Source organism: Neofelis nebulosa, chromosome 8, assembly GCF_028018385.1.
Source record: "Neofelis nebulosa isolate mNeoNeb1 chromosome 8, mNeoNeb1.pri, whole genome shotgun sequence".
NCBI lineage: Eukaryota > Metazoa > Chordata > Mammalia > Carnivora > Felidae > Neofelis > Neofelis nebulosa.
Window position 1 is genome coordinate 35094393 of NC_080789.1, and position 14177 is coordinate 35108569.

Here is a 14177-nt window from a genome sequence, read left to right on the forward strand (position 1 = left end):
ATTGAGTTACTTTTTTAAGTTTTATTTATTTTATTATTTTACTTTTTTCAAGTTTTTACTTAAATTCCAGTAGTTAGTATTCAGTTTAATATTAGTTTCAGGTGTAGAATTTAGTGATTCATCATATACAATCAACACCCAGTGCTCACCACAAGTGCCCTCCTTAATACCCATCACTCACTTAGCCCTTCCCACTCCCCCCTCGTCCAACAACCCTCAGTTTGTTCTCTATAGTTAAGAGTCTGTTTCCTGGGTTGTTTCTTTCTCTCTCTCTCTCTGTCTCTCTCTCTCTCTTTTTTCCCCTACGTTCATTTGTTTTCTTTTTTAAATTCTGCCTATAAGTGAAATCATATGGTATTTGTCTTTCTCTGACTGACTTATTTTTTTTTTTTTTAATGTTTGTTTACTTTTGAGAGAGAGAAAGCGAGCGAGAGAGTGTGACTGGGGCAAGGCAGAGACAGGGAGACACAGAATGTGAAGCAGGCTCCAGGCTCTGAGCTGTCAGCACAGAGCCCGATGCGGGGTTTAAACTTAGGAACTGTGAGATCATGACCTGAGCTGAAGTCAGCTTAACTGACTGAGCCACCCAGGTGTCCCCTGACTGACTTATTTCACTTAGCATTATATTCTCTGGCTCCATCCACGTCGTTGCAAACGCCAAGATTTCATTCTTTTTGATGGCTGATGATTTTCTTTATCCATTCATCAGTTGGACATTTAGTGCAATCCCTATCAAAATACCACTAGCATTTTTCACAGAGCTAGAACAATCCTAACGTTTATATGGAGCCACAACATTTGCTAAAGAGCCAAGGCAATCTTGAGAAAGAAAAGCAAAGCTAGGGGCATCTGGGTGGCTCAGTCGGTTAAGTGACCAACTTTGGCGCAGGTCATGATCTCATGGTCCGTGAGTTCCAGGTCCGTGAGTTTGAGCCCCACATCAGGCCCTGTGCTGACAGCTTAGAGCGTGGGGCCTGCTTCAGATTCTGTGTCTCCATCTCTCTGCCCCTCCCTTGCTTACGCTCTGTCTCTCTGTCAAATAATCTAGAACTCTCTCTGAGAAGTAATTCTGTCTTTAGTCAGAAATAGACTGCTTTACATCTTAGTCTGTTTATGAGATTCTTTGCTTGCTTGCTGCTTCTATCACTCCCAATCAGGGATGACAAAAATCTAGCATCAGAAAGAGAAAAAAAAAGTTGAATACATAGTTTCTATAGGGGCAATCCTTTGATTTGAAGGTAAATGTTAATACCTTATAGTGGGTTATCTGCAGTACTTGATCTTTATAAAACCATATTGCCTTTAAAGTTAACAAGCAGGTCACAGTACTTACTTCCCATTCGGTTCTTCTGTATTTCATACATTTGGAGTAAAATACTGCCTGTGTTTCCAGAGAAGGAAAAATTATACCTGTGAAAATTGAGAATGGCCTAAAAGGCAGATCCAAGATGACAATCCCAGAAAAATCTTACTTGCTTAGTGGCAGACACTTCTGTAACTAAGCATTTTCCTTATCCTGTTGATTTTTGTTTTTGCTTTAGTTGGTTGTATGACTTGACACCAAATGAATATTTGCTTGGCTAGAAATCATCTTATTTTTAAAATGCTGGGTTGTGACGGCCTGATACTCCTTCACACATTGTCCGAATTAGTAAAAGTTTTGCTTTCTTACGTACACTGAGCTAATGAACATGGTTTCCCCTGTCAAGCATGGAGAATGTTGGTAATTTCAGAGCAACCTTGAACTTTCTGGTAGGGCACAATCTGGTAGGGCACGTCCATTTTGGGGAATTAGGTGGCAGGAGAGAGTTCTCAAAAGGAAAGCATTGAAAAGCCAAAGACAAGACCCTTTACCACATTGTGTCTCTGGTAGTGGGATATTGTTCAATGCATGCCTAATAACTTATTTGTACATCTTCCTGGCTCAAAGGAACCTGTTTAGCAACCTGGCCAATCCCAGGAAATGCCAGTCAGCATTTTCCAATCTATGGAATATTACCCAACTGTGAGTCATAAAATTAATTTAGTGGGTCAGAACCAATTTAAATTGTAAAGAAAACATCAAAGTGCTTTTTTCCAGTGTATGGAAAATATAGTTTTATAGAATTTCTGTTTTTATTAAAATATAAATTGTGTGTAAGATTGTTTATATAAAAGTAATCTTTTTACTGTGTGGTACTTTTAAGTCTATGGATAAAAGCCAACTATAGAAACTCTGTCCTTGTTGCCATTGATTTGTCTTTTGATGGACAATGGTTGTTTCCTGGTCATTGATCCTCAAAGGAATGTTTGCTAAGTGATTTTAGGAGAAAAGCTTATTCCTGTATGAAAAGGAGAGCAAAGACACTTTTTTTAAACTCATTTTCCCTTCTTACTGGTACCTTGTTGCACATCATTTGAGGTTTATATCCACTGCAACTGTCATGTGAATATTATTTTTATGCTAAGGATGACAGAACAAAATAATAAGAAAAACCTGGATCCTTAAAGACATCGGTAAGTCACTGCACTGTGAAATGGCTCCCTTCCAGCCTTCTTGTCAATTTATGTAATAAATGTCTGAATTGTTTAAGCCATTATTCTATTGGTATTTTACAATTTATAACAAAAATTGAATGGCTACAAGTCTAAAGCCAGTTATACTGGAAGCAAATTCTAAATTATTTCTCCACTTTCATTGTCTTTGCCTTTTACCTTTTGCCCCTCTTTTCCTAAGTCTCAGATCTTAAGTTCATATTTGAATTACTTATATGGTGTTTACTATTACTAGATGAATGTTTTTTAAAAGATATTATTTCTGGTTTTGTTTGTTTGTTTATTTATTTATTTTAATAAATGTTTTTCAAGTCAGTTGCTTCTGCCCTAGTTTGATCTCAAGGCTACTACTTAACTGGATTGGTTGATATAGGACTCTCAGCATAAAGAATATCAATTTCATCAAAACTTGGATATTACTAATCTGTAAATGCTGACTTTCCTTTAAACAGTTCTTTAAAAATTTCTTCCAAATCCTTCTCTTTGCTCAATTAAATTATACATATCTTAGTATATAACATTTTATTTATTCTTATTCTGTATCTTGTAGAATACTGAGCTATAGCTTATAAAACATATTAATTTCCATGGTAAATACAGTGAAGGTGGAATTTAATTTTAATGAAGCTTGGTGTAACGAACATTCCATTCCAGTGAAATAGTAGAAAGCACCAGCTGGAGACCAGCTGTGTCCTATGGTCTTTGACTGTAAGTGAAATCTTACTACAACCCAATAAAGCAGATGCATCCTGTGATGAACTTTGCAAATCTTCGGATCAGGTCTCTTATATTCTATATTAGCTAAAAAGTGAAAAAAAATCATTCTCTTTGGAGGCTCATTAGTTTTTCTTTGATGCCTGGCCAAGAATTCAGTTCTCTGTCAACAAATGGAGGTAATATCTCACTGGACTACTTTGGTTCTAATGCCATTCCTTCTTTGATAACCAAGGGCACCAGTGATGTTTTGGGGGGAAGTCATTGATAAGATGTGACCACTGGTTGACCTTCACACTGGATCCAGGCAATTGTAAGTTCCCCTGTCCTGAGAATGTGCATTGCATTTACCTTTCCCATTTCCAGAAGCTGTCCCAAGGAAACAACCTTGAGGTTGAAATGTGGTGTTGAGATTATTTGGATGGTATATGTGTTTGAACTCAGTTAAGGCCTCTATGTAAACTTTTAAGATTTGCCAGGCTTGTGAAATGATCTATTCATCTTGAGATTGCCCAAAATAAACCTTATGAGTAAGTTCCCTTCTTTTTGCCCTTCCCACATAGGAACTAGTTTCAGATAATATCTAAAAACGCTCCCGAAGGGGTCGAAAACTAACAAATTCTTACATCAAAATACACTTTTTATTAGAATATAAAACAAGAAAATATAATTATATATTCTACAAAGGGGCAATTTAAAAAACTTGGGCTTTGATAAAGCTCTTTGAACTTGGAAGTTCCTCTTTGATAAAGATAATGTAATTTAACCATGTCAAGAGGCAAATAATTGTGATGATAAAAGTGCCAGTAGAAAGCTGTATAAATAGTAAAACCATAGGTTACTTAATAAAAGCACAGAAAGGGTGATGTGTTCATATAATTTTTGGTAATAGGCTTAAGTTAATAATTTAATGACATAAATTTGTACCAATATCATAGTTCCATGAGTGTAGGGAAACCAAATATAACTTGAATATTTGCCTCTAATTAATCAGGCTGTGATTCAAAATTATAGCTAGCCTCCTTTTCTAGACTTTGCTTTAGGCAAAGCATGGTTTTTATTGATGTCTACATTCTCGGAGCCTAGGAACTCCAGTTTTGGCTAAAATCAATCCCACACTGTTTAATAAATGGTTGGTTCACATAATTCTATATTTAACCTATGAAAAAGTTACAGAAGGATATATATAATATGGTTCATAACTTTTGCATAAAAATATCACAGTGATAAGTATTGTATTGTTAAGTATTGAATAAGTATCCATTCAATAAGTATTGTAGGATATTTTTAGGTGGTTTGAATTTAGCTTCAATAATTATAACATATTCTATTTACATATGGTGTGTATATGTGGGTAAGGAAGTTAAGGGTTTTTAGGCAAGATGGTGAATATGAAGTAGCCAGTTGCTTAATTGGTGAAAATGTTGTATAAATGACAAGATTTAGATCAACTGATATAGATTCAGTTTCTGTATAAGCAGAATGTTTTGTTCCAGAGACTCAATTAATTATATATTAAGCAATTATTTCCAGCATGCCTATTTTGTACTGGGAATTATAATAATCTCTGAAAGTATAGTTCTTTTCACTAATGTTACTATTCTTCAAATCCAATAAAGGTGCATGCTACATGAAGTTATATGTAAGTGGGACCAAAATGTAAATGCATTACTAAATGTGGGAACGTCAAGCTTCAATTTACCAAGAATTCAAGAGATCATCATCATCATCATCAATAATATTGAACTTTTTCAATAAGATGATAAGTATGTGATAAGTATGATGTGCATAAGATGATAAGTATGTGTGTGCAAACAGATGTATTTTTAATATAAGTCCTTAGGTATTTAATAAATACTAGGCAGTAGGAATGCATAAGTTTTTGTTTAATACAAAATTGTTATGAATTATTGTTATCTAGTTTTATCAGTTGTTTCAATAATTAATGGAAGGTCTGGTATATAAACTACAGTTGCTGAATGAATGGCTAATCAAAGAAATTAATGAATTATTGGATACAGAAATAAACCTTTCAACTACATATCAATGCAGTAATAAATACAAAACAGAGAGTCTTCCTTATTTTGAAATGATAGTTATTAGTATCAGATTAAGCTCTTACTGAAGTTATACTAGAAAATAAATAAATTATAAAAATTTAGCAGTTTGAAGTGTTGGAAAACTTCCAAGGGAAGAGATGAGATTTGAGGAGGCAAGAACTTTGAGAAAACAAAATGCATTAAGTTGATCCCTATATTGGCCAATTTTCCTTTTTTTTTTTTTTCTTCAGGAAATTTTCTGATTTCCTGCATGGGGAATGAAAAGCTGTAGCATCAGGCACTCCTCAGGATGCTTTGAGAGAAAAAAATGGAATTTTGGAAACAGTAATGCAGGAAGCATCGGATATAATGGGCAAGTTTTTCTTGTGAGTAATTGCCAACTCCGAGACTTAGGACACAATGGACATACTGATAAGATCAAAAGTAGAACCTATAAGAGTATCTAAAAAAATCTCGTAACTAGAAATGGATCTATATGTCTACAAAGGAATGGGCTGAGACTCTTGAAACTTATTTCCTAGGAAACTCAATAGACTCATCCTAATAGCCTAACATCAAGTCTGAATTGGATCAAAAAGAATTGCCAATAAATTAACTGTATGCTAGAACGAAACTCAACATTCATTAGAAAAATTACAGAATTGGGAGTCTCCCTAATATATTATCTACAATATCTAGAGTGTGGTTAAAAGTTACTAGATATGCAAACAAGTAAAAATATGTGGTGCATAACACAGAGATAAAATGATCAATAACGTCTGATCCACAGATTACCCAGATGTTGGAATTAGCAAATAAAGACTCTTATATGACGGTTTTAGGAGGTGGAGAATCTACAGGTAAAGATGGATATGATAACTGAAGATTTAGAGAATTCAGAGGAGACAAGGAAATTCTAAAAAGAAAAAAAAAACAGTGATTATAGAAATAAAAAGCACACAATCTCTAAAATTAAAAATGCATTGGATGGTACCAACAACACATGGAACATTCCAGAAGAAAGGGTCAGTAAACATGAGATCAAATAAAATTTTTGCAAGCTGGAACTCAAGAAGATTTTAATTTTAAAAGAGCTTCACAGACATGTGTGGCAATATCAAGTAGTTTGCCATTTGTATAATTGGAGATCCAGATGGAGAAAAGGAATGTTATGGGACAGAAATGTTCGTGAAATAATAATTGAATTTTTTTTCTAAATTTAGATGAAAACATTAGGTCAACAACAAAGAAAAAACAATACAACCTAAGAATAATAATTTCAAGTAAATTACATCATAGTCAAACTGGTAAAACTCAAAGTTAAGGAAAACAACTACAATTCAAAAGGCACATTACATAAAGAAAACTAAGAATTATAGCAGACATCTCATTGGAAGTATAAACCAGAAGTCAATGGATCATGATACTCTCAAGGGATAAAACATTAATCCAGAATCCCAGATTCATTGAAAATATCTTCTAAAAATAAAAGTGAAATAAAGAAAATTTTATATAAAACAAAGCTAAGAGAATTGGTTACCAACAGATTCACACCTCAAAACATGATAAAGGAAGGTTTTAAGTTGAAGGAAAATCTTTATGGAAATTTGAATGTACATGAATTAATGAAGACCACCAGAACTGATAAATGTGGGGGTCACTTTAAGTTGTTTTTAAAAAATTTTTCCTTAATTATTTAAATTCAAATTGACCATTTGAAGAAAATTATATTTTATTAAGGGAAGGTTATAACATGTAGAAAGAAAAATGTGATAAAATATAAATGAGAGGAGCTAAATAAAAATATACTGTTGAACGGCTTTACATTAAATGTTAAATGGTATATAATTAATTCAAGATAGGGTGCATATTGCAATTCCTAGAACAAATAGTTAAATAACATGAAGTAATAGCAATATGAGGAATAAGATGCATATGAAAATACTACATGTTTTTTTATACTATGTGGCAATGAGAAAGAATGAAATATGGCCCTTTGTAGCAACATGGATGGAACTGGAGAGTGTTATGCTAAGTGAAATAAGTCATACAGAGAAGGACAGATTCCATATGTTTTCACTCCTATGTGGATCCTGAGAAACTTAACAGAAGACCATGGGGGAGGGGAAGGAAAAAACCACAAAAGGCCCCGAATAGCCAAAGTAATTTTGAAGAAGAAGACCAAAGCAGGAGGCATCACAATCCCAGACTTTAGCCTCTACTACAAAGCTGTCATCATCAAGACAGCATGGTATTGGCACAAAAACAGACACATAGACCAATGGAATAGAATAGAAACCCCAGAACTAGACCCACAAACGTATGGCCAACTCATCTTTGACAAAGCAGGAAAGAACATCCAATGGAAAAAAGACAGCCTCTTTAACAAATGGTGCTGGGAGAACTGGACAGCAACATGCAGAAGGTTGAAACTAGACCACTTTCTCACACCATTCACAAAAATAAACTCAAAATGGATAAAGGACCTGAATGTGAGACAGGAAACCATCAAAACCTTAGAGGAGAAAGCAGGAAAAGACCTCTCTGACCTCAGCCGTAGCAATCTCTTACTCGGCACATCCCCAAAGGCAAGGGAATTAAAAGCAAAAGTGAATTACTGGGACCTTATGAAGATAAAAACCTTCTGCACAGCAAAGGAAACAACCAACAAAACTAAAAGGCAACCAACGGAATGGGAAAAGATATTTGCAAATGACATATCAGACAAAGGGCTAGTATCCAAAATCTATAGAGAGCTCACCAAACTCCACACCCAAAAAACAAATAATCCAGTGAAGAAATGGGCAGAAAACATGAATAGACACTTCTCTAAAGAAGACATCCGGATGGCCAACAGGCACATGAAAAGATGTTCAACGTCGCTCCTTATCAGGTAAATACAAATCAAAACCACACTCAGATATCACCTCACGCCAGTCAGAGTGGCCAAAATGAACAAATCAGGAGACTATAGATGCTGGAGAGGATGTGGAGAAACGGGAACCCTCTTGCACTGTTGGTGGGAATGCAAATTGGTGCAGCCGCTCTGGAAAGCAGTGTGGAGGTTCCTCAGAAAATTAAAAATAGACCTACCCTATGACCCAGCAATAGCACTGCTAGGAATTTACCCAAGGGATACAGGAGTACTGATGCATAGGGGCACTTGTACCCCAATGTTTATAGCAGCACTCTCAACAATAGCCGAATTGTGAAAAGAGCCTAAATGTCCATCAACTGATGAATGGATAAAGAAATTGTGGTTTATATACACAATGGAATACTACGTGGCAATGAGAAAAAATGAAATATGGCCTTTTGTAGCAACGTGGATGGAACTGGAGAGTGTGATGCTAAGTGAAATAAGCCATACAGAGAAAGACAGATACCATATGGTTTCACTCTTATGTGGATCCTGAGAAACGTAACAAAAACCCATGGGGGAGGGGAAGGAAAAAAAAAAAAAAAGAGGTTAGAGTGGGAGAGAGCCAAAGCATAAGAGACTGTTAAAAACTGAGAACAAACTGAGGGTTGATGGGTGGTGGGAGGGAGGGGAGGGTGGGTGATGGGTATTGAGGAGGGCACCTTTTGGGATGAGCACTGGGTGTTGTATGGAAACCAATTTGACAATAAATTTCATGAAAAAAAAAAAAGATTAAAAAAAAATGGTTAGAGAGGGAGGGAGCCAAAACATAAGAGACTCCTAAAAACTGAGAACAAACTGAGGGTTTATGGGGGGTGGGAAGGAGGGGTGGGTGGGTGATGGGTATTGAGGAGGGCACCTGTTGGGATGAGCACTGGGTGTTGTATGGAAACCAATTCGACAATAAATTTCATAATAAAAAAATACTACATGTTAAATTAAAAGAATATAGGAAAGGAAAAACAGGAAAAATGTAAGATAAATAGAACATACATAGAAAGATGATAGACTTACACCCTGCCATATAAATAATTCCATTAAGTGTAAATGTAAATAGCCCAATAAAAGGTAGAGATTCTCAGATTGGGTAAGAAAGCAAGACACAACTGTATGCTGTTTACAAAAAATACACTTTACATATAGACTCTAAGACAAGACAAGAAGTAAAAGGATGGAAATCTTTTATTTCTTTCACACATAACGAATAAAATACCTTGAAGAAAGGAAAAATCAGTGGGGAAAGATCATGCTGGAACAATAATTTATATGAAAAAATATAATTCAACTCAAATCTCTTGTACTATATACAGGCTACACTGTGATAAGTTAAAAGCGAATATCATAAGCCTTAAAAAACCCACCAAAATAACAAAATGAATGGTTATGCTTAATAAGATTTCAAAAAAATAAAATTAAAAAACAAAATTATCAAGTAATGGAACAAAAGCATGAAAAAGAAGTAAAGAACACACGGAACAAATAGAAGACGTGTAGCAAAATGTTCTCTTTAACTGTAACAATATCAATAAACTCATTTAATGTAAGTGACCTGAACAATCCACTTACTAAAGATCTGTTTTCAGACTGAAGAAAAAAACAAATGAATATTCAAATGCATGCGTGTTTACAAGAAAAGAATGGTATCTATCAACAAAACTCCTGAATAAACAAACCACAACATAATAGAACTATAAGGAGAGGTAAACATATCTAAAATCATAAACAGAGCTTTATAGACTATTCTGTGAATAATTGATAGAACAAGAAAAGAGATAATCAATGAGAACATAGAAAATTTGAACAAATATCATCCTACAAGATGACATTGACATTTATGGGACATTCGAACAAACAACAGCAGAATACACATTATTTTCAAGTACACATGAAATATTTACTTATATATTCTATATTTTGGTAAAAAAAAAGGTTCAAATATTTTTTGTAATTTTTTTAACATTTTTTTATTTAATTTTGAGACAGGGAAAGACAGAGCATGAACAGGGGAGGGTCAGAGAGAGGGAGACACAGAATCTGAAACAGGCTCCAGCTCTGAGCTGTCAGCACAGAGCCCGACGCTGGGCTCAAACTCACGGACCATGAGATCATGACCTGAGCCGAAGTCGGCCGCTTAACCGACTGAGCCACCCAGGCGCCCCTCAAATATTTTTTTTAATTTTGATGTTATACTGAATTGTGTCTTGACCATAATGGGATTAAATCAGAAATCAAAAATAAAAAGATTTCTGGAAAATTCCTGCATATTATATATTATATAGTATAAATATATTTATTGTATAATAAATATGCATGGTTTTTATTCTAAATAAAATATTTATTCTATATTTATTACAATTAATAATCTTCTAAATAACTCATGTGCTGAAAGAGTAATCAGATGAGGGGCACCTAGGTGGCTCAGTCAGTTGAGCATCCAACTTTGGCTCAGATAATGATCTATGGCTCATGAGTTTGAACCCCGCATTAGGTTGTGTGCTGTCGGCACAGACCCTGGATTCTGCTTCAGATTCTGTGTCTCCATCTCTCTCTGCCCCTCCCCTGCTCACTCTCTCTCTCAGAAATAAATAAACATTAAAAAAATTAAAAAAAGAGAGTAATCAAATGAGAAATAAAAAGTATTTTGAAATGAGTTAATATGAAAGCACAGAATATCATAATTTGCAGATGGCACTAAATGCTCAGGGAAAGATTTGTAGCACTAAATGCTTCTGTTATGAAGTACAGCCATGACATGATGACCTCAGTTTCCACTTTAGGAAACTAGAAAAATAAGAGCAAATAAGGACATGAAGAAAATATAAATACTTATAAATATAAATACTTATATATACTATAAATATATACTTATATATAAATGTCCCTAGTAACTTTGTTTATAATAGCCCCAAACTGTAAACAACTCAGATTTCAAGCAATAGGTAAATGGATAAACAAACTATGATATATCCATACATGGAATTTTACTTAGCAACAAAAATAACTGAATTATTGATACCCACAAATGACATTGATAAATATCACAATAATTATACTGGGTGAAAAAAAAGATACACATATTACATAGTTTCATTTATAAAAATTCTGAAACTTAATCTATAGTTACAGAATGCAGATTGATAGTTATGTGGGGACTAAGATAGATGTTGAGCAAAAAAGGAGAAGGAGAGAGGTATCCTGACTGTGGTCGTGGCTCCATACTTTTATATATAATACGTACATAAATTTTCAAATTGTACATTTTAAACATAAATGGTTTAAGATTTTTATTATCTCTCAATAAAGCTGTAAAAAATACAATCAAAATAAACTAATATAAAACAAGAAATCATTGAAAGCATATAGATACCTTGTAAAATTAAGATAATACATGATGCTAATATCCAAGCAAGAACGCAACATTCAGCATTCCATACAATGTACCTCTCTATCCAATTTTTAGCAGAAATATGGAAGTGTTAGGGAAGTTTTTGACAGATGAATTTTCCAAGTTTTTCTAAATAACCAGGCTTAGACAATTATAGCAAAGTTTGTTAGATTAAAATAACAGAGAGGAAAGTGCTGGGAAAGGATGAGACAGTTGCAATCAGTCAAGAAATGATTGGATGTATGAATTAACTCAAATGTAGTATTATGAAAACAAAGAGGCCATGATGAAATAAGCAAAAATGTAATATTGCAATGGCAAATGATAATGCCCTGTTGTCACAGTTATTATTCATATTTTCATATAAACCACTTATAATTTGGATATATTCTTTTGAAATGCAATGTAAGACATTCCCATTATTTATTTATTTTTAAATTGGGGTCAGCAAGAAAAGATGAGCCAGTAATAATTTGGTTGAGATGTTTATTTTCTATATTCAATAAATTGTTAAAATTTTCAAATGATTTTACAAAGAACTATTTGAGGAAAGTTTACTAATTTTTACTAAATCAAAACTAATCTTTTAAAATAGTTTTAAACTATCATTTTAACCAATGAAGTTTTTATGCTTATAAGTGGAGTTTTATTTCCATTCATCAAAAAAGGGCAAGTGTCAGGTGAACGTGATAACCATGGGTATTGAGGAGGGCACCTGTTGGGATGAGCACTGGGTGATGTATGGAAACCAATTTGACAATAAATTTCATATATTAAAAAAAAAGGGCAAGTGATTTATTATCGCTAAATAAACTACAAATAAAATTCTAGGCTTAGAAAACTTAAAAATCCAATTGGCTACCAAATTTTTGCTTTTTATACAGTTATATTCAATCAGACTCACAGGAGGGATAGATGAACCCTGAATTACTTTAGTTGAGATACACCTTTATGGAACTCATTAGTACCGTAGTAAACTTTGACTCACATTTACCTCAGTGACAAGTCATTATGTATCTCTAAATATATTAAAAAGTAAATTTAAGTAGTTGAAAAAAATCTAAATACCTCCCTTTCAACTTGATTACTATATTTACATCAAACCTTTGGAAATTACTGTGGTGTTAGTGATCATAAATGATGAAGATATCAATTTACATAATATGTACTCTAACTTTTTGTTTAAAACACATTTGATTTAATTGTATGTGTATAAATCATATGTGCTGCATTACAAACTTCTCGTGTTTGAATAAATGTTATAGTAGAAATACATAGTAATTCCACAGGGAAATACTGATGGTTTGCACTTAAGGCCATCAATTCTACAAAGAATGCTACAGAATAAATTAGCATGCTTGAAACACTGTCTCAAATTTCTCAACAAAGGCTATAAAATAATATCTTATTTTTGATGTTAAAATTTTTATCTTGTTTTTCATCACAAATGTAGCCATTTGCTAAAGCTATCTATTGCTTCCAAAATGAAGCACTGCACTGTCAATAAATGTGAAAAATGTGATGCATTCGACACAAACAAGATGAGAAGGGAATGGGAATGAAAGATAAAAAAAAATAGTAAAACACATGAAATTGCACAAAACTTTCAAAATGAGTTTTGTATTTCGTAAATCTATTCTCCAATGGTAGGATATTCAGTAGAGAATACAAAGTATTGCTCCTAATAAGCTTTTAGTACCACCTGTCCTAGCAAAGGCTTTTTCCGTTAATATTGACGCCTTGGAAAAGCAATTTGCTTTGTGGAATAAAAAGGAATCAGCAGAGCCCAGACAGAGAAATCCAATTTTATCCTCAGACAGGCACAAAGCTGAATGCCTTCCATTTTAATGACTGACAGCTTCTATTTCTTTATACAAGCATCATGTAAGAAATGAACACAACTGCCAATGGAGGCATGATCCAGCCTAAAAGCCCCAGCGGCATCTTCTGTGTGGCATTTCTCTACATGGACACATGCTAGATTCAAGCCCAGAGAAAAATATTACAATCTCATCAAGTTCTAGACAGAATTGCCGTAACAAAATGAGCAATATTATGTGCAAACCAGTGTATCCTTGAAAAAGAGCAGAGGATTTTAAAGAAAGAGTTCCTTGATAAACTGTATGTAGAAGGACCTGAGATTTCCAAAGTAAATAATTTCTCTTTATGGGACAACCTGATGAACATATTGTGTGTGTGTGTGTGTGTGTGTGTGTGTGTGTGTGTGAGAGAGAGAGAGAGAGAGAGAGAGAGAGAGAGAGAGAGAGAAGTGGATTGAAAAGAAAGCAAAGTGCAAATTCCCTTTGACTGAGTGCCCAGTTCTTCAGTAAAGTTACTAAAAAATGTTTGATTGAGGATGTTCTTATGGAAGCAAATTAAAGAACTAGATTTTACAACCCAAGGAAGAATCTAGAGCCAAAAAGGGAAGCAACGCAGACAGCAGAAAGACAGAATAGACAAGCAGGTCATACGCAGATTTGAAGTGATTCATGGAAATGGAGGAAATGGTACAAAACATAAGGAACTGAAATTGAGGTTTAGGTCAAACTTGTACTTTCTGGATCTCTTTAAGGAGCTACCTAAA

The 14177-nt window shown here is 34.0% G+C and overlaps 1 long non-coding RNA gene across 1 annotated transcript; it reads left to right on the forward strand.

Moving 5' to 3' along the window:
- Positions 1–3381: 3381 nt before the first annotated feature.
- LOC131483960 (uncharacterized) lies at positions 3382–6662 on the forward strand. The gene is made up of 3 exons (XR_009247960.1): positions 3382–3562; positions 4869–5015; positions 5540–6662. It is a non-coding gene; the product is annotated as an uncharacterized LOC131483960 (long non-coding RNA).
- Positions 6663–14177: the final 7515 nt, after the last annotated feature.